This window comes from Callithrix jacchus, chromosome 20 (genome assembly GCF_049354715.1).
Source record: "Callithrix jacchus isolate 240 chromosome 20, calJac240_pri, whole genome shotgun sequence".
NCBI lineage: Eukaryota > Metazoa > Chordata > Mammalia > Primates > Cebidae > Callithrix > Callithrix jacchus.
In genome coordinates, this window is record NC_133521.1 from 38,024,661 (window position 1) to 38,048,449 (window position 23,789).

General features: G+C 40.5%; 1 protein-coding gene across 11 annotated transcripts in view; it reads right to left on the reverse strand.

The window, feature by feature from the left end:
• The window catches only part of LOC128930282 (uncharacterized), a 968,777-nt gene that overhangs the window by 870,919 nt on the left and 74,069 nt on the right, over positions 1 to 23,789 (reverse strand). Inside the window, exons 1-2 of one of the 11 annotated variants that reach the window (XR_013530215.1) lie at positions 15,084 to 15,172; positions 13,940 to 14,134 (exon numbers count right to left, since the gene is read on the reverse strand). The exons of the other annotated variants lie outside the window; for them this stretch is intronic. The gene's annotated coding sequence lies outside the window, so the exon portion shown is untranslated. Of the gene's footprint in view, positions 1 to 13,939; positions 14,135 to 15,083; positions 15,173 to 23,789 lie in introns of those variants that run through there. 11 annotated transcript variants of the gene reach the window in all.

The window sequence follows — 23,789 nt, forward strand, 5'->3', positions numbered from 1 at the left end:
AACAGATCATGTATCCTCTCTTTGGTGAAGAGTTGAATTATGTCCCCCAAAAATGTATGTTCATAACTTAACCCTCCAGTGCCTATGAATGGGATCTTATTTGGAAATAAGGGTCTCTGCAGATATAATTAAGGATCTCAATAGGAAATCATTCTGGATTTAGGATGGGCCCTCCATCCAATGATTGGTGTTCTTTGAAGAAAAAGGAAAGGGAGATTTGACACACACAGAGGAGAAGCCGTGGGAAGACAGAGGCAGAGACAGGAGGGATCCCTGCAAACTCTACCAGCTCTTCCATCTCTAAGTTCCTCTCTTCCTCCATCACTCCCCAACCTTCAAAACTCCCTCCCTGCCCCAAAGAAGCTTGCTCTGGCTCTCAGCCAAGGCTTTGGAATTTTATCCTAGAGAGATGTGAAGTTCTTGAAGTGTTGCAAATTGAGGAGAAGACAACTAGTAGGATTTATGCAGTGAAACTAATACAATCAGATTTCAGGCCCTAGATGATCTGCTGAATCTCTGGCCTCTACACACAGCCTGTCCCTCTCACTCTGCTCTCTAAGCTGCTGGGACCTGCCATCCACCTCTTTAATGAGCTACATGCCCTTCTGCCACAGGACCTCTGCCTGTTCCAGTTTTCCCTACTCCACCTCTATCCAAATCACTCTTCCCTTGCTTTTTGCCCAGATAGATGGGGCAAACATGAATACCAGGAAGCTGATTAGGAGGCTACTGCAGCCATAGAACTTCATACATAATCTTACAATAAACACCATCTATATAGTGCCCTTCTGAGTTTAGATTTTACCAAACTCCTCGGTGTTTAGGAGCAGGGCCTGACAAATCTTTTCTATAAACAGGGTCAGACAGTATGTATTTGAGCCTCTGTGGATCACACAGTCTCTCTACGTTCTTATTTGACTCTGCCTTTGAAATACAACATGGTGATTGACAACACAGAAACAAATGGGTGTGGCCGTGTTCCAATAAAACTTTATTTACAGAAACAGGTAATGAGCCAGATTTGGCAAGCAGAGCAAAGTCTGCTGACTCCTGTTTTAGACAAAAGCACTTGGAACATCTACTGGTGGCCAACTTCAGTTTTGTTTTCTCTCTAATTCAGTCTAGCCATCCAATCAGTGCATTGGCGAGCAGTTCCAGGAGGGTATGCATATACATTGGCAGCTCTAATCTGAGTTAAGAGCTCTAACAAGAAAGTTTCAAAAGCAAAAACTTACAAGAAGAAGGCTTTCCCTCCCATTAAAAGTTAATATTTTACATGATTTTCCCTTAAATCAATAGATCATCTTTTGAGCCAGCTAATCCTTAATAAATGAGAATCTTTACACCAAACTGAACTGAGCATCTCTATTCCCACAGCTATGTCCCCTCACTCTGGCCCTCTTTAAAGATCCATTGATTACTGCCAAGCCTCCATTGGTGGGATTAATTAATTTATGAACTTGTCATTACATTTCATTGATTAAAATGTCCCTTCTTAAAGATTTAATTATACCCAAAGATAAAAGATCTGCTAATTATTGTCCTCTATCTAATTGAAGTTTTGTATTACAAATAAAGTTCAAAGGTTTAAGACAGTTGCCCTTTGAAATAGCTGGGCAAAGATGAGAATTTAATTAGAGATGAGACACCATTCTCTCAGATCTATTCCAGTGAGAGAAAGGGAGCGGGCTGGACAAGATGGCTGGTCAGAAGAGGAAAACCTAGGAAGTCTGCTAACCTTGTTGATTACTTAATAGTTTTTAGCAAATGGCTCCAGTCACATGCATTGTCAAAACAGATTGGGTTGCTGGCAGAGTTACACATTGTGTGGAGAGCAGGAATTCTGCCAAGCAAAGATATACTATGTATTTAAATTTTCTTAAAGTCCTGATGCATGAGGCTGGGCACGATGGCTCACAGCTGTACTCCCAGCATTTTAGGAGGCCGAGGCGGGTGGATCACCTGAGGTCGGGAGTTGGAGACCAGCCTGACCAATATAGTGAAACTCCATCTCTACTAAAAATACAAAACATTAGCCAGGCTTGGTGGCAGGCGCCTGTAATCCCAGTTGCTCAGGAGGCTGAGGCAGGAAAATTGCTTGATCCTGGGAAGTGGAGTTTGCAGTGAGCCAAGATCACACCACTGCACTCCAGCCCAGGCAACAGTGCCAGACTCTGCTCAAATTAAAAAAAAAAAAAATCCTGATGCACGAAAAAGTCTCCAAAGAAAATTGTTGTTTTGTTTTGTTTTGTTTGTAATTTCATTTCTAACATATTCTGAAGAGGAAATCAAAGTCATTCAGTAAACAAACCATTGAGAAACAGAAGCCTTTTGAAAAATATGAACACCCTGAAGTCAAAGAGATCTGGGGTCAAGTCTGCATGGAAGATTGGCAGAGGGCCCTCCTTCCCCTGAAATTGTGTCTGCCAGCAAAGAATCTTCTGTGGATGAAGCTCTCAGCCTCTCGTGCTGCCCATAAAGGAATGAGCTCAGATTGTGGGGGCTCATTGGTCCATGCTTGGCGATTAGGTAAAGCCAATCTACTTAATGAAAATAAGCTCTGAGAATTCATATCCTTTTCTCTCCAAAGCTGACCCCTCTCTTTCCCAGCCCTATGCCCCACCCCTCACCCAAATCAATGTGTGGCAGTCAACTGCTCTTCAGTCTCTAATTTTCTTATACCTTGGTTGGCCTATCATAAAATCTTCACTCATGAAAAAAAAAGAAAGAAGTTATCAACAAGCCCCCGGCCATAAATCTATGACCACATTTTCCAGCCAGCGTTATAATACTATAAAGGCAATATTTTAGTCTTTATCTGTTTGACTCCTATATCTATCAATTGATTTTGAATTTGTGATAACAGGAAAACATCCTTATTTATTGGCCTGCTAAAATCCCAAAACTTAACAACTGTATGACTTTGGGTATTTTACCTAATCTCTCTGAGTTCCAAGTTTCCCAGCAGTTCAGGTGGTAATGGTAAACTAACTTCCTTCTTGGGCTTGTTGCAAGATTTGGAGTGCATTTAAGGTATTTTGTATGGCAGCTAGCACCTAGTAAGAGCTTGATACACAGTAAATATAATAGTGTCTTCCATGAACTAGAGAGACAAAAAAAAGAATACAGTACAGTCTCCACCCTCAAGAAGTTCAGTGTGTAATTTCCATTTTCAGAATGTTCTTGTACTGATAATTTCATCAAAATCTGTCTGTTCTTAAGAGGGAAGCTGGAAGCGAATGATACTGAACATCGAAACACCTTATGCTTCATATTTGCTTCTCTTTTTTGCAGCTTTATGTATTTTTTATATACTTTAACTTCTGGGGTACATGTGCAGATCTTGCAGGACTGTTATTACTAGGTATACACATGCCGCAGTGTTTTGCTGCCTCCATCCCCGCTTCACCTACATTAGGTATTTCTCCCAATGTTATCCCTCCCCAACCTCCCCACCTCCTGGTATCACTCCCCTAGCTCCTCACCCCCCAACAGACCCCAGTGTGTGATATTCCCCTCCCTGTGTGCATGTGTTCACACTGTTCAATACCCACTTATGAGTGAGAACGCAGTGTTTGGTTTTCTGTTCTTGTGTCAGTTTGCTGAGAATGATGGTTTCCAGGTTCATCCATGTCCCTGCAAAGGGCATGAACTCATCCTTTTTTATAGCTGCATAGTATGCCATTGTATCTATGTGCCACGTTTTCTTTATCCAGTCTATCCTTGATGAACATTTGGGTTGGTTCCAAGTCTTTGCTATTGTAAACAGTGCCACAATGAACATACATGTGCATGTGTCCTTATAATACAATTATTTATAATCCTTTGGGTATATACCCAGTAATGAGATTGCTGGGTCAAGTGGTATTTTTATTTATAGATCCTTGAGGAATCACCATACTGTCTTCCACACTGGTTGAACTAATTTACACTCCCATCAACAGTGTAAAGGTGTTTCTATTTCTCCACATCCTCTCCAGCATCCGTTGTCTCCAGATTTTTTAATGATCGCCATTCTAACTGGTGTGAGATGGTATCTCATTGTGGTTTTGATTTGCATTTCTCTAATGACCAGTGATAAGCATTTTTTCACGTTTGTTGGCTGCATAAGTGTCTTTTTTTTTTTTTTTTTTGCTACCCATCTGAAAAAGGGCTAATATCCAAAATCTACAAAGAACTAAAACAAATTTACAAGAAAAACAATCCTATCAAAAAGTAGGCAAGGCACATTTGCCGCTTTTTAAACAGAATTCATCTGCACAGAGATGTTCTTCCACCTGTGTCTCCTGAGGATGAAATGGAATAGAGGCTCTAGGAAGCAAAGACCCCTGTATACTCAATGGGGAACCCACTGGACCTCACATCACTGAAGTAGGTCTTTGAGGAACTGAAGCCAGGATAGAGAAGATGAAGAGAAGAGCTTAAGACCATTCAAAATGGGTAAAAATGGAGGGAGAGAGCTGGGTGGGGTGAAGGACATGAACTGCTATCCTCTGAAGAACAAGAGAATTAGGGTCAACAAGAGTAGAATGAGATAGGGGCCATGACACAGACAACACCTTTATGTGCCACAGGGCTGTCACATAGCAGGGGCCAAATATATGCTGTGTTGTGATAACATACAGCTGTTATGGTGATGATGGCTGACTTTCATTGAGCTCTGTCACAGGCTCCACACGCTTATCTTATTTCATACACCTAGCAACTATCTGAGGCACAGTCTTTTATGATATCAATTTTACAGATGTGGAAAACTGAGGGCCTGACAGGTTAGGACATATGTCTAGGACAAATGATTAGACAAAAATGTTAGGACATTTGTCTAGGATGGTAGACTCAGTTTGTTAGACTCCAGATCTCATGTTTTAAAGCAGATTCTGGATAATTCTATAGAAAAATATTTTATAATGGGGTATTAGTCCGTTCTCATGCTGCTAATAAAGACATATCCAAGACTGGGTAGTTTACAAAGGGAAGAGGCTTAACTGACTCACAGTTCAGCATGGCTGGGGAGGCCTCATATTCATGGCAGAAAGCAAAGAAAGAACAAAGGCATGTCTTACGTGGTGGAAGGCAAGACAGTGTGTACAGAGGAACTGCCTTTGATAAAACCATCAGACCTTGTGCAGCTCACTCACTATGACAAAAACAGCAGCATGGGGGTAACCACCCCCATGATTTAATTACCTGCCACCCAGTCCCTCCCATGATGCATGGGGATTATGGGAGTTACAATTCAAGATGAGATCTAGGTGGAAACATAGTCAAACCATACCAGATGGGTATTTCATAAGCTCATCAGTGGCTTTCTGACACAGCATATTCCTAGCCACTGTCAAGCAGAGGCTGGACCACCTAAGGGTGAGGTGGTGGTTATAAATGACACAAAATGAAACTAGATCAAAATTTCCAAAACCTCAACCACCTTTCCTTCCCACTCCAAGAGTCTATGTCTGTGGAAGCCTTCCTCATTTCTTCCCCAGTAGACTTCAGAGGCTCACTAACAGAGGTACAGCTCAGAGAATAGAATCCTCCAATGTCCTGCTTTCCTGAGCAAAAGAATTAGAGCATCATGTCAATTGTTAGACAATGAAGACTGAATACACTAATACAATGAATACTACTCAGCCATCAAAAATAATGTGCAGATACATAAAAAGGTGTCTCCAGTATTAAGGATGAAAGTTATGATACAAAATGAAATGTAGTATATGTTATAATATTTATATATTTTTTCACATAAACCCAATGAAAGGAAATGAGAGAGAGAAGGAAGAAAGGAGGAGGGAGAGAACGAACCTATATCAAATTACAAAGTGATTTTTCTCTATATACTAGAAATTTGAGGGGGATTTTTTTTATATTTTTTTTATTTTTATCATCCAAAGTTTCTGGTTTTCTATCATTACCATGTATTTAAGTACTAAGAAGAAAAACATATATATGGTTCAAACTAGGCAATTTCTTATTCAAGAACACAAAACAAGCTAGATTTAGAGTCCATTTTCTACCATTTGATCACTTAGCAGCCACACCTCACACCGACTTTGAGACTGACTTACTCTTCCCACTTTATGACCAAGTTGTGGACACATTTGCTTCCATTGTAATCAGTGTCCAGGACCCCCTCGGGCTGCCGACCTGCAAATCACCAGCTCCTGTCCCTTACAGGTTTACTTGTTGCCTCCCTAAGGCTTTCTGTCCCTAGCATCTCCATTGGGAACCCCCAGCCACCACGGCAGATGCTCCAATCCCCACTCTCCAAAAAATGGAGTGATCTGGGCTCAGACACCCCCTCTGCAGGTCCAGTCCTCCTGATGTCAGATCCTTTCCCTAAGACTGCTTCAGTCTCCATGCCTGAGTCCCCTGAGAAGCCTGCAAATCCTGACAATCTTTCTGTTCCATCCAACTCAAATCTTTGCTGTTAGGATCTTTGCTGCTACCCTAAAGCCCTTGCCTTCTCTATGTTTTTGTTGTTGACTTGTTTGCAATTTTTATTTGGTTGTCAATTTTTGTTTTGTACTAACTCTGAGCACAATTAAACCCCACCTGGAAGAGGTGGAAAACCTTTCCTCATTTACCTATGATGGGATGTATGAAAGGAAAAATCATACATCCCATCATAATTAAATGAGGGCTCAAGAGAGGTCAATGGCTCCACATAACATTGAGGATTAGGACAATATTGTGGGAAGAGAAAGAGAGAAAGTACCCTCCCAAGGCAGCACAGAGCTGGCCATGCAGGCTGACTCTGTGAATTTGTACCAGTTGCCTGGGCTGGTACTAAGAGCAGGGATGAGGTTCATGCTGTTTCAGCATTGTATGTTCTGTCCCCGCCTGTGCTGCTCTGCTGAGACACCAGACCCAGGAGTGTGTCTCAAAATGTTCTGATCAGAGAGGATCCCAGGACTGGGTTATGAAAAGCTGTGGATGCACAGGAGGAGGCCAGCCTGTGGCTTTGTTCACAAAGCACTCCTTCCTTCCCACTGCATGGCAAGACCCCAGATGCATCCCCACACTTCCCAGGCAGAAGTCCTTTTGAGCAGAACAGGACCCTTGCCTCACCCCCTGTCAATAGCTAAAGACAACCTGGGAGAGCAGTGGCTGGAGGGTTCTTTGTCCTGCCCTATAGGATGTGCTTCTAGAACCTTCTTGACCTCAGAGATCAGTGCCCATATGATCTCTATCAGCAGCCTACGAATTCCGAAAGCAAAACAGACATGCCCTGGGCAATGTCACATCTCAAAACTGTCACATGTTGAGTCTGTTTTCTTAACCTACTGAGAACTTGATATTTGTTATGAGCTTAAGAAACAACTTTGTTAATGACATGAAGCTATTGAGCAGCATTCACTGACTGTCAATTTACATTATGTAACAGAAAGTGAAGTTCAATTTCCTTGTGTCACACTTATAATGATTAAATCATCAACAGATGTAAAGTGGTTCTGAGCCATAACAAGGTCCTGTAAGGTGCTAATTAACTTGGCACTTTTCTAGAAAGAGAAATTCTGCCATGTTTTGATAGGAAATGTTGCCACTTGGGTATAATTACTGGTCCTCAGTAGTACACTTAGGACATATTTTAAAGAGCTTCCTTTTTAACATGTTGCTAGTTCCTGAGAGGAATAATAATATCATAAACATACTGGTTCTCTCATTTGAGTCTAAAATCCATACCGCAGCAAATGCTATCGATTCTAAAACAGAAAAAAAAATCACCTTCTATCAATGATACAGTGATTACTAACATTGGCAAGAGGGTCAAAAACTGCAGCTCAGGCCAGGTGCAGGGGCTTACACCTGTAGTCCCAGCATTCCATGAGGCCAAGGCCAGCATACTGCTGGAACCCAGGAGTTAAAAACCAACTGGGCAGCATATAAACACCCATCTCTATAAAATATAAATAAAATTAGCCAGGTATGGTGAGTGCGTGCCTGTGGTCTCAGCTACTCAGGAGGCTGAGGCAGGAGGATTGCTTGAGTCAGGAAGGTCAAGGCTTCAGTGAGCTGTGACCATGCCACTGAACTCCAGCCGGAGCAACAGAGCAAGGGTTCATTTTTTTAAATAAGAATAATAATAATAATTGCAGCTCAGGGGAACCCAGTAAATATAGGTCTCCAAAAATGTTCAGTTTCCTGTAAACTTTGCTGGGTGGGGGCAACCACATCCCCCATCCACAGGTTCAAAAATACTATGTGGTCCCTCCATAGACTTTACTTCTTTTCTCTTCACAATTTATAATTTTCCAGATATTTCTAATCTGCAGATAGAGGTGAAGATCATGATCATAAATTGTTCAAGGCTTTCAAGTCATTATTTTATCAGTCCACAGAGGCCCAGTAATGAACCTCAACTCCTACGCAATTTTTTGTCTTTTTCACCATTCAAAATAATTGACAGATTACAAATTCTTTTAACCTTTAGTTGTGATATTTGCATTGTAGTTCTATGTTTACAAGATGCCTTCATCATTTATAAATGTACATATTGAAATAATCATAGATGAAATGATGAGATGTCTCAGATTTGTCCCAAAATAATTTTTTTTTTTGAGACGGAGTTTCGCTCATTACCCAGGCTGCAGTGCAATGGCGCGATCTCGGCTCACCACAACCTCCGCCTCCTGGGTTCAGGCAATTCTCCTGCCTCAGCCTCCTGAGTAGCTGGGATTACAGGCACATGCCACCATGCCCAGCTAATTTTTTGTATTTTTAGTAGAGACGGGGTTTCACCATGTTGACCAGGATGGTCTTGATCTCTTGACCTCGTGATCCACCTGCCTTGGCCTCCCAAAGTGCTGGGATTATAGGCGTGAGCCACCGTGCCCGGCCCTTGTCCCAAAATAATTTAATGGTGAGGAAGAAGTAGAAGATCTAAACGAAACGAGACTACTTATAAATTGGCCATTGCTGAGACTGCATACTGGGTAGGTAAGACTTTATTATATTATCTCTATTTTGTATGTTTGAATTTTTTCATAATGAAAAGCTATAATAAACTTCCCAAAACAATAAAAAAGGATCAGATTAGGAATTTGTGATGCTTTTGATAGAGATTAAGAAAATACATTTCAATTTTTTTGTAGTTCAGGCTGTTCCAGACTGTATCTTAGAAAAGAATATATGACCAGCTTCAGACAGTGTTAACTCATTTCAACAAAATAATCAAAGATTTTATCTCAGGCTGTGATTGACCTGAGAGATTCTGAAATATCTACATGATATCTACAGCTTGTGGACATCATGTGTACAGGAAGACTGGCAATGAGAGACCGAAAAAGAGGTCTGTGTACTGAATTGAACAGAGAGAGAGCACGATGGTATGGAAAAAAGTTTAGTCTGCAGAAGGAAGCACAATTTCAAACAATGTGGGCAACAGATGGACTTGGGGTAATAATTTGGCCCTGGATCATTGTATTAGTTCATTTTTACACTGCTATAAAGAACTACTTAAAACTGGTAATATATAAAGAATATAGGTGTAATTGACTCACAGTTCCACATAGCTGGGGGAGGCCTCAGGAAACTTACAATCATGAAGGAAGGCAAAGCAAAGGAGAAACAAGGCACGTTTTACATGGTGGCCAAAGAGAGAGGAACAGAGACAGAGACAGACACAGAGAGAGAAAGAGAGAGAGAATGCCAGAGAGAGGAGGAGGGGTGGGAGAGAGAGAGAGAGAGACAGAATCGGGAACTGCCACACGCTTTTAAACCATGAGGTCTCATGAGAACTCACTTAGTCTCAGGAGAAGAGCATGGGGTAAACCACCTCCATGTGTCCAGTCACCTCCCACCAGGTCCCGTCCCCAACCCATGGGGATTAAAATTGAACCTGAGATTTGGGTGGGGACACAGAGCCAAACCATATCAATCATCCTGTTTATCAGCTTGCAAAGATGAGAGCTCAACTAGGAAGACCACAACTTTATGATGAGGTGGGTGGGTGCTGTGAAAATTGATTATGCAAAATGGACTCATTTTGGTCCCACCCAACTAACATAGAGTCTGGGAGCCATGGGGAAAAGCATTCAGGTCACAAACACTTCCTCCAGGAATTATCTCGCCAGCCCAGTCCAAAACCACAATAGCCAGCTACAACTTTATGATTTCAAGTTTTACCTAGTAACGGCTACCACTCACCAGTCAGAACCTGCCTGCTCCTGTAAGCCACCAATGAACTTCCTTTCAGAATAACTTGTATAACCTTCTTCTTTTCCCCTAATGAAACCCCAGCCTTTCCCTTTGTTCTTCAAACACATCTGGGGGCTGCCCTGGTTTATGTACCCCCAAATTGCAATTCTACTTCTCATATATTATTCCAAAATAAACTATTTGCTTGTAGATTCAGCTCTATTTTTTATATTCACAGTACTAACATTCTAATCTCGTAGTTGAAGAGAATGAGATTCAGAAAGGTAAAAGCCTTTCCCAAACCCATGAGATTAGTAAGAAACGGAACAGGTATTCAAATTCAAGTTGGGTTTGCTCCAAAGCTCAAAGTCTTTCTACATCATGACTCCCAGAGCTTCCAGTTCTAACTATGAAAGAGGATATGAACAGTCTTTCAAGGCATCTCTAAATACAGGGACAGAAATCACTTTTCGTGAAATCACCTTAAAATGAGCACAAGTCTTAGCTTACACAGAAGTAGGGGTAGGTGTGGTTAATAATATATTTAATAACTATTTTTACATTCAAATATGACTGGAAGCATTCAGCAGGAAAAAACAGTTGTCCTCCTTTTGGACTAAGATTTGGGAGGAAAAAAGGAACTTTCTAGTAGATGAAGTTATAACATACACCACTTAGTGAAATAAATTCCTTCAATGTTAATTGCTGACACGTCTTAAAGAAAGATCAAGAACTGGAAGATTACAGCAGACCTGCATGGTCACTTGGTCAAGATTATTTCATAATGTAAAATTAGATGCCTGAGATACTCTGCCTCCCAAGTGAAATGGGTATCTACAAAGGAAAGGCATTTCTAGAAGTCACTTAGTGAGCAAAGACAGAAGCAAAACACATTTTTACCTAGAAAATCAAGGAGTTTAATATTCTTAAGAGAAATGGGCCAGTAGATAACATGTGAAGTGCTTTGTACCATATCTTTCTTTTGGAAATAAATAAAAGTATATTAAAGGCTCTGATAAGACCTGCAGAGATTGATTGAATGTAGAATTTCCCACAAACATATTTGTATTTCATCACAAAGCTATTTTTGCATATTACTTATTAACATCTCATGCAACTACAATACCTGGAGACACCTTTCAAAAAGAGCTGACGTATATTGGTGGGATTCTGATGAAGTTATATGCAGAATCTGATCTTCAATCAAAAGATCAGACATTGGGATTAAACTCCCCGAGACCCACACACTGCATCCAAGTAGATCTTGAACCCAACTTAAGCTGTAATTCAAGTTAATTTCATAAAGAGCCAATAGTTAGTACCTAGGGTATTTGGTAAACTCAGGCATGTATTCAGAAGAGAATACATTCTGGGGATTGATTTCATTGTAGTATTCAGAGGCAACTATTTGGAGCAAGTAGAATTGGAAATGAACATTAAAGGATGGATAAACCAAGACAGTAGGAGGGAAGAGGAGAAAGGCGTTCACTTGAAGGAAGGAGAATGACGTATTCAAATTGCTTATGGGTTTAGTCATCACTGATCAAGCCATGTAAAGGAGTCATTTTAATTATCAGGTGCATTAAATTTAGTATTCATATTGGTTAAAAAACCAATTAGTATTTGGGTTTTTTGGTTTTTGGTTTTTAGGGTTTTTTTTGTAGAATGGCAGAGATCAGCTGAAACTAGTTCCATGAGCAATTAGTAAAAGCTGATTTATCAGCCATTCTAAACAAATAAGGCATAAAGTAAACATGATTGATTTCTCCTAACTTCTGTGAGTGTGCCCCAACAGATTCATTGAAATTCTTGTTAAAGGTATTATTTCCATCACTGCTCCCATGACTACCACACTTAGAACTTCATAGAAGTAGAAGGTGACTGAGTCTACATCATGAGCTAGTGTTTTCCCAATTCATTACTGCTTCATAGATTTCACTCGAAGGCCACAGTCTTGTGGGTACTGTTTACAAATGAATTTTGGTCGCCCTATAGCTGTACAGTCAACCCTCAGTATCCTTAGAGGACTGGTTCCAGGGCCCTGTCATGGATACCAGACTCTACAGCTGCTCAAGTTTCTGATATAAAATAACATAGTATTTGCATATAACTTGTGCACATCCTCCTATATACTTTAAATCATATCTAGATTACTTATACCTAATGCATGGTCAGTGCTATATAAATTACTGCTATACTGTATTGTTTGGGGACAATGGCAAGAACAAAAATTCCACCTATATTTCGTACAGACACAACCATTCTTTTTCCCCTACTATTTTCGATCTTCAGTTGTTTGAATCCACAGATGTGGAACCCATGGCTATAGCGAGCCAACTGTATTTTTCTAAGTAAGAAGCCTGAGCCCATAGAAATGCCCCTTGTATAATTATTTTATATAAATATTCTTCTTAGAATCTTTCTCCCTCAGTTGTTTATATGTTCCTTCTGCCCAAAAAGTCTTACTCACCTCAGTTCCATCCCTGTTTCACCTGAGAATTTCCTATTCATCCTTAAAGATGCAGCTGAAATGCTATATACCCCAGAAACCTTTCTATGCTTGCAGACAATGGAAATCTACTTAAAACCACCCTAAGCAATAAAGGAGGAAAAGTATGGGGAGAGAAGGGCATGAGGAGCCATTCACTGGATCATGTAACAAGAGGTACCAGGACTAACATCCAGCAACAGACATGGTTGGATCCAGAAGCTCGAATGCTATTTTTAGGACGTCCTTTCCCTCCCTCTTCTAGGTCTGCTTTCCTGTTCTTTGGTTTCATTCTTAGGCAGATGCCCCAGCAGTTTAAGACAGTGTTCTCAGAACACTAGTCTGTTACACTATTACACTAACACACTATTAAAATACATCCTAAAATTTAAGGGTATGTATTTTTATTTTGACGTAAATCTTTGCAACAAAACTTTAATGACCTTAGGTTGACTTGGGCATGTCTCTCCATCTTTTCTAGTATGTGTTCCATTCATAGGTAGACTTTCTCCAGATGATAAAGTCTGGAGAAAGACTTTATCATCCCAAAGTTACATTCCATCCCATTAGCAACCTTGGCTAAATGAGTCTCTGCCAATGGTTATGTCATAAAATTCCCAGGGGAGACACTTGCTTGTAGGGTCACATGCCTTCTGTTCTTCCCAGGGGTTTGTGAGTCAGTCCTACTCAGAATATGCAGGGTTTATCCCTCACAAGAAAGAGGTTAATTATCGGCAGAGAGAAGAAAGGGTTACTAGAGAGACAGAAACAACAGTTGCCCTTGAACCCTGTCCAGAGCTTCCTCATCTGTGTGAAGAGCCTCTTTCTCAAGCTCTCACATAATCCTGGAGAAACCTCTGTTGGTACAACTACGCCTCTCTTGGTACATTACTATCACCTGTGTATGTGCAGCACTCGACAGCAGTATAGTAAATATTCATGGGTAAGTGCATGAAGAATGAGAATACCACTTCATGAAGCTCCAAGCAGAGGTGTCAGTGGCCACAGTCAATCAGAGTAGCTGTCATGGTAGAAAAGAAATGTGAGTTTGAAAAAGAGATGGAGAGAGGGTGATGTTTGCTGGATGTGTGAGTGTGAGAGTGACGGAGAAGCCTCCCACGGGTGGGAACATTGTCTTCTACATAGGAATAACTCAGCAACATGGCAGCCACTTGCCTTATCTTTTCTAAGTCACATTTTAAATACACTTGCCTGTTGCCCCTGAAACTGCCCTTGTCCATATCAGGCTACAGGTACAAATCTAAAGTTTAGAAAATGCAAACCCCTCACCTTCATCAACAGAAAATGGGCTCTTACCTCACTCTATGCAAACTTCTTGGGGATCTCTTGTCAATTCCTTGGATGGAGTGGGTAAGACCTTCAATTTCTTTCAATAGAATTGTCCATTTTACAAGTAAATATATTGACTCAAGAAGTTCAAATTGGCCATAGCTACACAGCTGCTTTCTTTCTGAAGCCTGTTCTTGGTTGTCACCATAAGCACCGTAATCACTACAATCAAAGATTATTCACATAAAAAAAGTAGGGCTGTTCAGAAATGTGATTTAAAAAAACACACATTTGACGATGTACGCTGAAGTCTATAAATGTAGAAAGACTCCGGATTCCATGAGTTCAGGATTTTACTTATCTGTTTATTTTAAATGTATATAGAATAATAACATTTAACTAGAAAGTAAATTTCAAGATGGGTGGGGGGTAGGGGGGGCTTTGGCCTATTTTTTTCAAACAAACCCCTAGAACCTATCACAGTACCTGGCACACAGTAGGCCCTCAGAAAAAAACCTACTTAATATTTACTGAGTTATATTCTAAGAACTTTACAGTAATTAATGTGTTTAGTCCTCACAATTATCTTATGAGGTAAATCTCAGTATCTTAACTTTATAGAGGAAGAGACTGAAGCAGAGAAAATTTAAGTGATCTGGCTAAGGAAACATGGACTCTAAGTCATGGAGGTGAGATTCAAAATGAAGCAGTCTGTTTCCAGAGCTTGCCTTCATAACCAGGTAGGAACCATAAAGGATAGGTTTACCAGTTACCAATTGTTGTATAACAAATTACCCCAGCAGTTCCCAACATAAACAATCATTTTATTGTGCTCACAGTTTTGTCTTGGAATTCAGAAACAGCATAGCCAGGCAGTTTGTCTCTGATCCTCTGGACTTAGGTAGGGCAACCAGGATGGAGAGATTTACTCCCAAGACTTCTTCCCTGGCACATCTGGTGCTTTGGTGGGAATGAGTGGAAAACTGGACATAGCCGAAACCCTCTCTCTCCACATACTCTTAGGAACTGCTTAAGTTTCCCAGCATAAGTATTTTGAAAGACAAGAAATGGAAGTTACCTAAGCCTGGGCCTGGAAACTACCACAATGTCATTTCTACCTTATTTTGTTAGTCAAAGAAGGTATGGGCCAGTCCCCTCAAAGGGGCCCTACCTCTCAGTGGGAAATATGCCAAAGAATCTGCAGCCATTTTTAGTCCACCAAAATGGAAGTCCAACCCACTTTAGAGATAGTGCCTTCCTACTTCACTTAATTTTATGGATACCTCATAGTTCACAATCATAGTTCTAGAATGAAGTTCCACAGTGAAGTATCAATGGCATTTGCCTGTTAGAAGACCCATTTGTCATTATGACAAGACTTCACCATCACAGAACTTAAAGAAGCACTTCCTGATCTTAACACAAATCTTTGCAAACAAACTTTAATTACTTTGACTGGGGGGAGGGGGTCTCTTCAGTCATTTTAATGTGTGTTTTATGTTTCCAGATGCTCAATCCTAGTTTTAGGAGGAAATGTTTCTCATTATCATAAAATTTACATGCTCATACATTTCATTGAAAGACTTATTCTTCCTAGGTGATAATAAACAATTCAGTAATTTGGGAGGAAAAACATCACAGAAATAATTGTGAGATGTTAGTACAGAAATCTCCAGGAGAGGAGAAAGAGGCAGCGTGGTTAAGTGAAAAGAGCACAAAGAGCAAGATGCAGTTTTCTCTTAAATTCATCCCACATCTTGAAAAGCTTGCTGTCTCTGGAAACCTAAGTTTCACCACATGTAAGCTGAAAGGCTTTTACTGATAGAGCCTTCAACTGTGGCTCAGACTTCTTACCTGGTTTCTAGTCCTAATTCCACCAACAACTGTAGACCTAAACAAAAGTTACTGTAAACCTAAACAAAAGGTATTCATCTATTTGAATCTGATATTTATGGTAGTGATTTTGCAAAGAGAGCTGGTGTTCACCAAATAGTCTTTATACAGCCCCAGGTTCTCCAACCTGTCCTGCAGTTAGGATAGGGTCATGTGATCAGTTCTGACCAGTAGACTCTGAGCAGAAGGAATGGTGTCACCTCCAGACCAAAGCAGATGAGAACACAGATCTACCTAAATTTAAAGTCCCAATTTTTTTTTTTTTTGAGACAGAGTCTTACTCTCTCACCCAGGCTGGAGTACAATGGCAGGATCTCAGCTCACAGCAACCTCTGTCTCCTGGGTTCAAGTGATTCTCCTGCCTCAGCCTCCTGAGTAGCTGGGATTACAGGTTTCTGCCACCAGGCCTGACTAATTTTTTATTTTTATTTTTTTTAGTAGAGACGGGGTTTCACCATGTTAGTTAGGCTGGTCGCAAACTGCTGACCTTAGGTGATCCACCACCTCAGCCTCCCAAAATGCTGGGATTACAGGCGTGAGCCACCGTGCCTGGCCCAAAGCCCAGATTTTTAACCACTTCCCAATATGGTTTGCTTCATTTCCCTCTCTATACAATTAGGAGTGTGTTCCACTTAATCTATAAGGCTCTACCCAAGATCTAATTTTTTTTAATATTATAGCTTTTGTGAACAAAATGGTTGAATTCAGAAATTGGTGTTCAGTGCTCCACAGATCTATACTGATAATAAGAATAAGAGTAATTGGATTTGTATTCATTTAAAAGAAATTACATCTGACTTTTTCCTTTTGTGTCCATGTACAAGTTTGGGATTTTTCATTGCTATTTGATTATTTTGTTGATTCTTAATAAGTAATCTGAGGTTCACAGTTTCCAAGAAAATAGGTTTGAATTAAAGGACTCAGATGGAAATAATTCAGATTTGTGTCAGCTTTAATCAAAGCTCACTCTTCCTTACAGACACAGATTCAAACCTGAAATCTCTCTGAACCATGTGGCAGTGTCCCAAGTCTTGGTCACTACTTAAGTACCCAGTTTTAGAAGCAAAAACTTGTCCCTTGGTGCCGAAAAAAAGAACTAGCACTCAGACAAAGAATTTTCTCAGCAAGGAAGGCAATTTTACTTTTTGCAGAAAGAGTGGTTCTCAGAAGTCCGATTGTCATAAGAGCAGCAATGAACAATGAAAAGCAGAGGTTTTATCCCTGAGGCATTTGGTTCTTACTGTTGCGTCCTATCTCCATTGGCTGGAGCTGGACAGCACAATCTAGACTGATCCCAAATGCTCAAAATTTAAAACTTTTCTAAATAAGTAAATGTGCAATGGAGAACAAAGAAAGAAAGGGGGTTGTTTATGGGAAACTAGCAGAAAAATAACATTTCCAAATAAGGAAGAGGCATAAGCTATATGCAGGGAAATGCCTGGGCACGTTCGGACATGTCTGAGCAGGCTATAGGCCAGAACAAATAACTGGTTAAAGTACAAGGACATAGAATGGACTTATTTCCTTACTACAGTTAACATCTACATAGGGCTTAACAAAGAGTCGTTAGTAAAATGCAAGGAAGCTTGAAGGAAGTTAGTTTTTAAAAGAAACTACTATTTCTAACACTTATTATTTATTCTTCAACAAAAAGGGAAACTTTGAAGAGGAACTTTTAACTTTTCACACCAGGTTTGTTTTCCTGGTATTTGTTGTTTAACATTCAACTTCTTTTAAATCTTAGTAAGTACATGTGTCACTCGTGAAAAATTCTGAGTTTTGACCATTCAGTCTTAAAAGAAGAAAATTCCGTTGAGGTTTGGAATCCTAAACACCAGGATGGAAATGAAAACAGGAAGGAGGAAAGTGAGGTCAACTGAAGTTCTGCCTACGGAGTAGTCAGCTCCCCTCCTCACATGTTCAGAATGTCCTAAAGGCAGGTGTTTGCCTGCAACAAAAACAACTGCAAGAAAAAAACAAGAGCAACAGGGAGTCTTCTTACATAGAAATTGACTAAATGGAGAAAGTCGAGGCAGCTAGGGGGAGTGTAGATGTGGACATCCCTGAGGAAAGCACTCTGCATGCTGGCAGTAGACAACCCAAAGCAAAATGTCCAGATTCTAGCCCACTGTCCCTACTGAGATATTCATTTGTCAACCATCCCTAAGCTTTCCTATTGCCTTGTTCTTACATATGAATGAGTGAGAATCAACAGGCATTTGAGAAATGCCTGCATCTTGCCAGAGAAACATCAAGGTAAGCAACAAATGTGGTAACACAGAAAACCACAGATAGTACTCCCAAAAAGGGGGAAAACAACTAAACACCATTTTAAAGACATTGGGAAAGTATTTACGTCCATAAAATAAGAATGAGATGTTACATCAAAGGAATAACCCAAGACCCTAAAAATACAAAGTAGAAGAAATCCCTCAGAACTCAGAACAAACTGAGGGAAAATCTACTAGGGAAGTACCTGTGCTTATAAACAAAGAGGGAAAGATCCAGACGAATAACATAGCAGACCGTGAACCACTGCCTCTAGGAAGGGGGATTAAATGGCCTAAGTGTCATTCATTTTCTATGTTATATATTCTATATTATTTTTGTAAGCATTTATTCATGTGTGATTAAAATATAGTTCCTGCCTTAATCTCATTCTTATCAAATAATTTTTATAGACTGTCCTCATATGGACCTCCCAACAGAGTATAAAATATAGCAACCCACTGAGAAGGTACTCCTATTCCTGTTTTGAGAAGGGACTCCTATTCCTGTTTCTCAGCTGATTTTTTTGCAGATTCCACTGGACTGAATTAATGCTTCAGACTAGAGTTTTGCAAAAAGAGGTTTTTGCCTATGCACTTACTGTGATATGGTGATATAATACAAAATACATATTTGGTCTCTGCCCCTGGTTCCTAAAGCCCTGTGATTTCCTGAGCAATCGGGCTGTAGGAGAATCTTTTGTTCTGATATTCGGTCTTTGACCTGGTTTCTAACACAGACCGCCTAAATCCCTTGGAAATTTCTCGGTGATAGGAGAGTCTTTAGTTCTAATGAGGTGACTCTTGGTGAGTGTCTGGGTAGGGGTTGGTCACCAGAAAGACCAAGCCATGATTACAAACTCAGAGCTTCCAGCCTCTTCCTCCATCTTCCTGGAGGAGGAGGAGAGAGGCTGGAGAAAGAGTTCACAAGTAATCTCACCTAGGTGATGAAACCTCCATAAAAATCCCCGAGCTACAGGCTTCAGAGTCCCTAGGCTGCTGAATGCATCGTGGTGATAGGAGGGTGGCATTCCAGGAGAGGGCATTAAAGCTCTGTACCCCCTGCCACATACCTTGGCCTATAGCATCTCTTTCATCTAGATGCTTTGTAATAAATCAGTAAATGTAAGCAAAGCACTTTCCTGAGTTCTGTGAGCCACTCTAACAAATAATCAAACCTGAGAAATGAATCAAGGGAACCCCAAATTGACAGCCAGTTGGTCAGAGGCTGAAGAGGCCCTGAAGTAGGGACAGTTTTGTGGGACTCAGCCTTTAACCTGGGGTATCTGACCCAAACTCCAGGTAAAGCGTGCCCAAATTAAACTGAATCGTAGGACATTCAGTTGATGTCTGCTGGAGAATTGAATTGATGTATAAAAGAAAAACACAATACAACCGGTGTCAGAACTTTTCTGTGTTGAGAGTGAGAGTACAGTAGGAAAAAGCAGTTAATTTGTTTTTTTCCTACCATCTACTTACTAAACCAGAATTTCTAAAAATGAGGTCCTGAACATTCTTTTTAATAAGCCTCTCTCTCAGATAATGCTGCACACACCAAAGTGATAAGAGCCGTTGTTTCAGATTTTAATTTTGCCTGGAACTGACAAAAATGGAGCCACCAAGACACTGCCCTTCCAGGAAGCCAGCAGCTTCCCTTGTAAACATTTTCTGGGACTACCACGCATGCAGCTCTTCAGATTTCCAGATCAAATAAATCGTCACGTGACTGTCTCCAAATCTAGACTTGTGGTGGACTATTCTAGTTTGAGAAGCTATAACAAAAGAAATGCTAGGTGGCTTAGACAATGGAAATTTATTTCTCACAGTTCTGAAGACTGAGAAGTACAGGATTAGTGAACTGGGTTCCTGGTGCAGGCCCTCTTCCTGGCTTGCAGATTGACACTTTGCTGTGTCCTCTCATGGCAGACAGCTAGTTGTAGTCTCTTTGTCTTCTTATAAAGACACTAATCCCATTACGGGGGTTCTGCCTCATGACCTCATCTAAACCCAGTCACCTCCCAAAGGCCTTTCCTCCTAATACTACCCCACTGGGAGGCAGGGTTCCAACATCTCACTGGAGGTAGGGTTCCAATATTCCATTGGGAGTTAAGGTTCCAACATCCCATTGGGAGGTAGGGTTCCAACATATGAATTTGGAGGGAACATAAACATTCAGTCCATTACATGGACCTTGAAATCCAGAGGTATTGGGGTTGTGGGGCATACTTAACATGCACCAAATTTGGATTTTCCAGACAAAGATCACAGCAAAAGCATAATTACAATGTTTGGGGATGTCTTAGCCTTGAGGGAGCCCAAGATACGAGCCTGTGACTAGATAGGTAAACCATACACTTCCTGTTTCAAGATCAGCATCATCACCTGACATTCTAACAGAGACAAAACAGGCTTCTAAAGCCAACCTATCTTGGAATACAAGCTCTTTAGATGCTGAGCTTTTGTTTACTCCTGAATAAATTCAATAAAGTGCAGTAACCATTATAATAAATGTAGATGTCACTAATTACAACACTAGATTTTAAGTGCAACGCTAGAGTCTCAAGTGGCCTTTAAAACTGAGTAAAATCACAGCCAATTCAAATTTAATTAAAACTATCAGTTTAATTTAGTTTGCTTTTACAATAAAAACTATACTAACCCATTAACTGCCTTCCGAATCTCCCATTACTGGGAGCAACCAGCAGCTTGTAGGCCTCTACTTCGGTGAATAGTGCAATGCATTCATTTACCTTGTTATCCAGTAAAGTTTCAGTTGTTTTAGATGGAGAAAATGGCTAGATTTTGTCTTTGGCAATGAAGCTTTTTCAGGTAATTCACCATGTAGTTAGAATAGGCTTTTGTCCAATTTCTTGTGCTTCTGAAAATTCATCCTGAAGAGGCCTTCTGAAGGCCTGATCATGGTATCCATTCTTGAGCTGAACTCACACTTGCCAAGAAGACATCTTTGAAAACTGAATAAAAGAACACTGGGAATTGTGGCAGTGATGATATAACCCTAGTCCTGCTTGTGTAGAGCTGATGTCTTGGAAAAACCTTTTCCATTTCCAGAGCCTCAGTTTCCTCATGTGTTACACTGAGGACACTGAAGCAGAACTTATTTTTATGACAGCTGTCATATCTGAGTATTACCTGGCAACACTTCTAATTCATACGTACTGAGTACAATCAGTTTCCAAGGCACCATCTGCTTCAGCCTCATCCTAGACAGTAGTGTTTATGAACTCATACAGTTTAATGTACCCATTATATATATTTTACCAGTAAGATTTAAGTAAATACAAAACAACTAGAACTATTTAAAATGCTTAGCTAACATCATCTTGCATACTCCCAGCAGACTATACACCACATTTGGAGAATATTAGCCTCCCTGACCTCAGACGTCCCTTCCTGCTCCAGGGATCTGCAAGTCTATGAAAAAGAATTGTATCACTTTACTCAGGTGAGCAAATGTACACACACACAAAATGAACTGCCTGCAGGGCTTATGTGCTTCACAGGCAAGAATGTAGTGTCTATTGAGAGAGAAGCACTGATAGAAATAAAATTCAGAGGGTTACATATTTTATTTTAGAAGAAGAGAAAGGGATCCAGTAATTTGGCAAATTTATGACAGACTTCACAGTCCAGCTTAACACTGAGGAAAGAAAAATAAACACTGCAGAGAAGAAGAACTGAAGCAAGAAGAGAAAACAGACAAACCCGTGAAAAGGTTTGCAATCTTTTAATCACTCCTGAGAGAAAAATTTGAAACACAGAAGAAACCTGCCTACATCTGGTTCTGCCTGGATGGTATCCCTGTGTTCATCAGGTGCACTCCGCAATGGGGCATCCTGGCTTCAGGCTGCCCCTTCTGATGATAAAACTATAATGAGAAAAAAATATAAGCAAGGGAAATAAATAGAAACCAGAGAATAACCCACCTGTAACCTGGGTGGGTCCACCTCACAGGGTGACCTGGAAAGGATATAAAAGGGGATTAAAGGATGCTAAGGATGAGGTCATTGATACAGTCCATTTTCATGCTGCTGATAAAGACATACCTGGAGACTGGGCAATTTACAAAAGAAAGAGGTTTAATAGACTTAGAGCTCCACATGACTAGGGAGTCCTCACAATCATGGAGGAAGGTGAACGGCACATCTTAAACGGTGGCAGACAAGAGAAGAGTGAGAATCAAGTGAAAGGGGTTTCCCCTTGTAAAACCATCAGATCTCATGAGACTCCCACTAAAACAGTATGGGGGAAACCACCACCACGATTCAGTTATCTCCCACCAGTCCCTCCCACAACAATGGGAATTATGGGAGATACTATTCGAGATGAGATTTGGTTGAGAACACAACCATTTAGTCATTAAGGGGATAATTTGAGATTCATATAAAAGGGTTGACTTAAGGCTGAGTTTTAAGGAGAATTGGGATGTAACTTCTCCTAGTGACATTGAGTGTTGTGACAATCAGGTAGCTAAAGATTCATTTTGAATCACCTGCTGTCCTCACTAGCATGGCTGCATGCATTGAAGCCTGGACTAGGAAAGGTCACCATGGCCTGTGTTAACTGATGGAGATCCAAAGATGCTCTTTCTGTTTTAACATCAACCAGGAGGTGGCAGAACCAGGAAAGTCAGCAGTAACCTGTATAACATGAAAGAATGAACGTACAGACAGACAACGACCAGACCACATATGACAACAGAACTCTGATTCACAACCTCTGCAGCATCCCAGGAAGCCAAACCCCAACCTCTGCAGCAATCAACCCAAACCATAAGCTTGGTCGGTAAGACAAAGCTTCTTAATTTTTGGTTCTGCTTCCAACTCAGAACCAATCAAAGAAAGCTAACTATGTTCCCCAAATCAATCATATAGGATGGCTTGCTTTTAGTCAGCTGCGTCCAACTTCCCCATGCCACAGCCTCCAATCAAGCTACACCAAAGCTTTCACTTCTTTTTTTTACTATAAAGCTTTCCCACTTCCCTCTCTGCCTTTGAGTCTCTGCCAACTGTAAGTGATAGCAGCTGACTCCTTTCTACAGCAAGTTTTGAATATGTAGCCTCTGTTTGTCTTCATTCGGGCAGGCTTTGCTTATTTCCACAAACAAGACAGCCCCTCATTCTGCTCCTAGCTGAAATCATCTAGTTTTGACCAGGGCTCACATGCATTTCAAAGTCTGCTGGCTTAACTGAGAGACAGATCGCATACCTTCGGGCTGCACCCATCTGGTCTACATATAATTCTCATGTTGCCCTTTCACTCAAGACAAACAACACAACACACACACTTGTGCATGTGCACATGTACTACTGGGATTGGCTTGAATCATTTATGTACAACATTGAATTATTTATGTTCTCATTTCACATGTGTTAAAGGTCTCCACCAAAGTTTACCCTGGTGTATGCTAAGCATGATTTGAGAATTTTCTTCTACTTATGTCACACCTAGGGCAGAAATCACATGGAGGCAGATACTCACCAAAAAGATTTAATGAAGACATCACTGCTTATGGTGGTGTCTACAGCTAAAAAACTATGCTTAAGATGGACTCAACACAAAAACCATTTGCTGATAATCTTGAGAGTTTTGTCCAGGGGTCAGCAAACTATGACCTATGGATTTGGCCCACAGTCTGTGTTGTAAATAAAAGTGTTATTGGCACACAGAAACACTCATTCATTTACGTTTTGTCTATG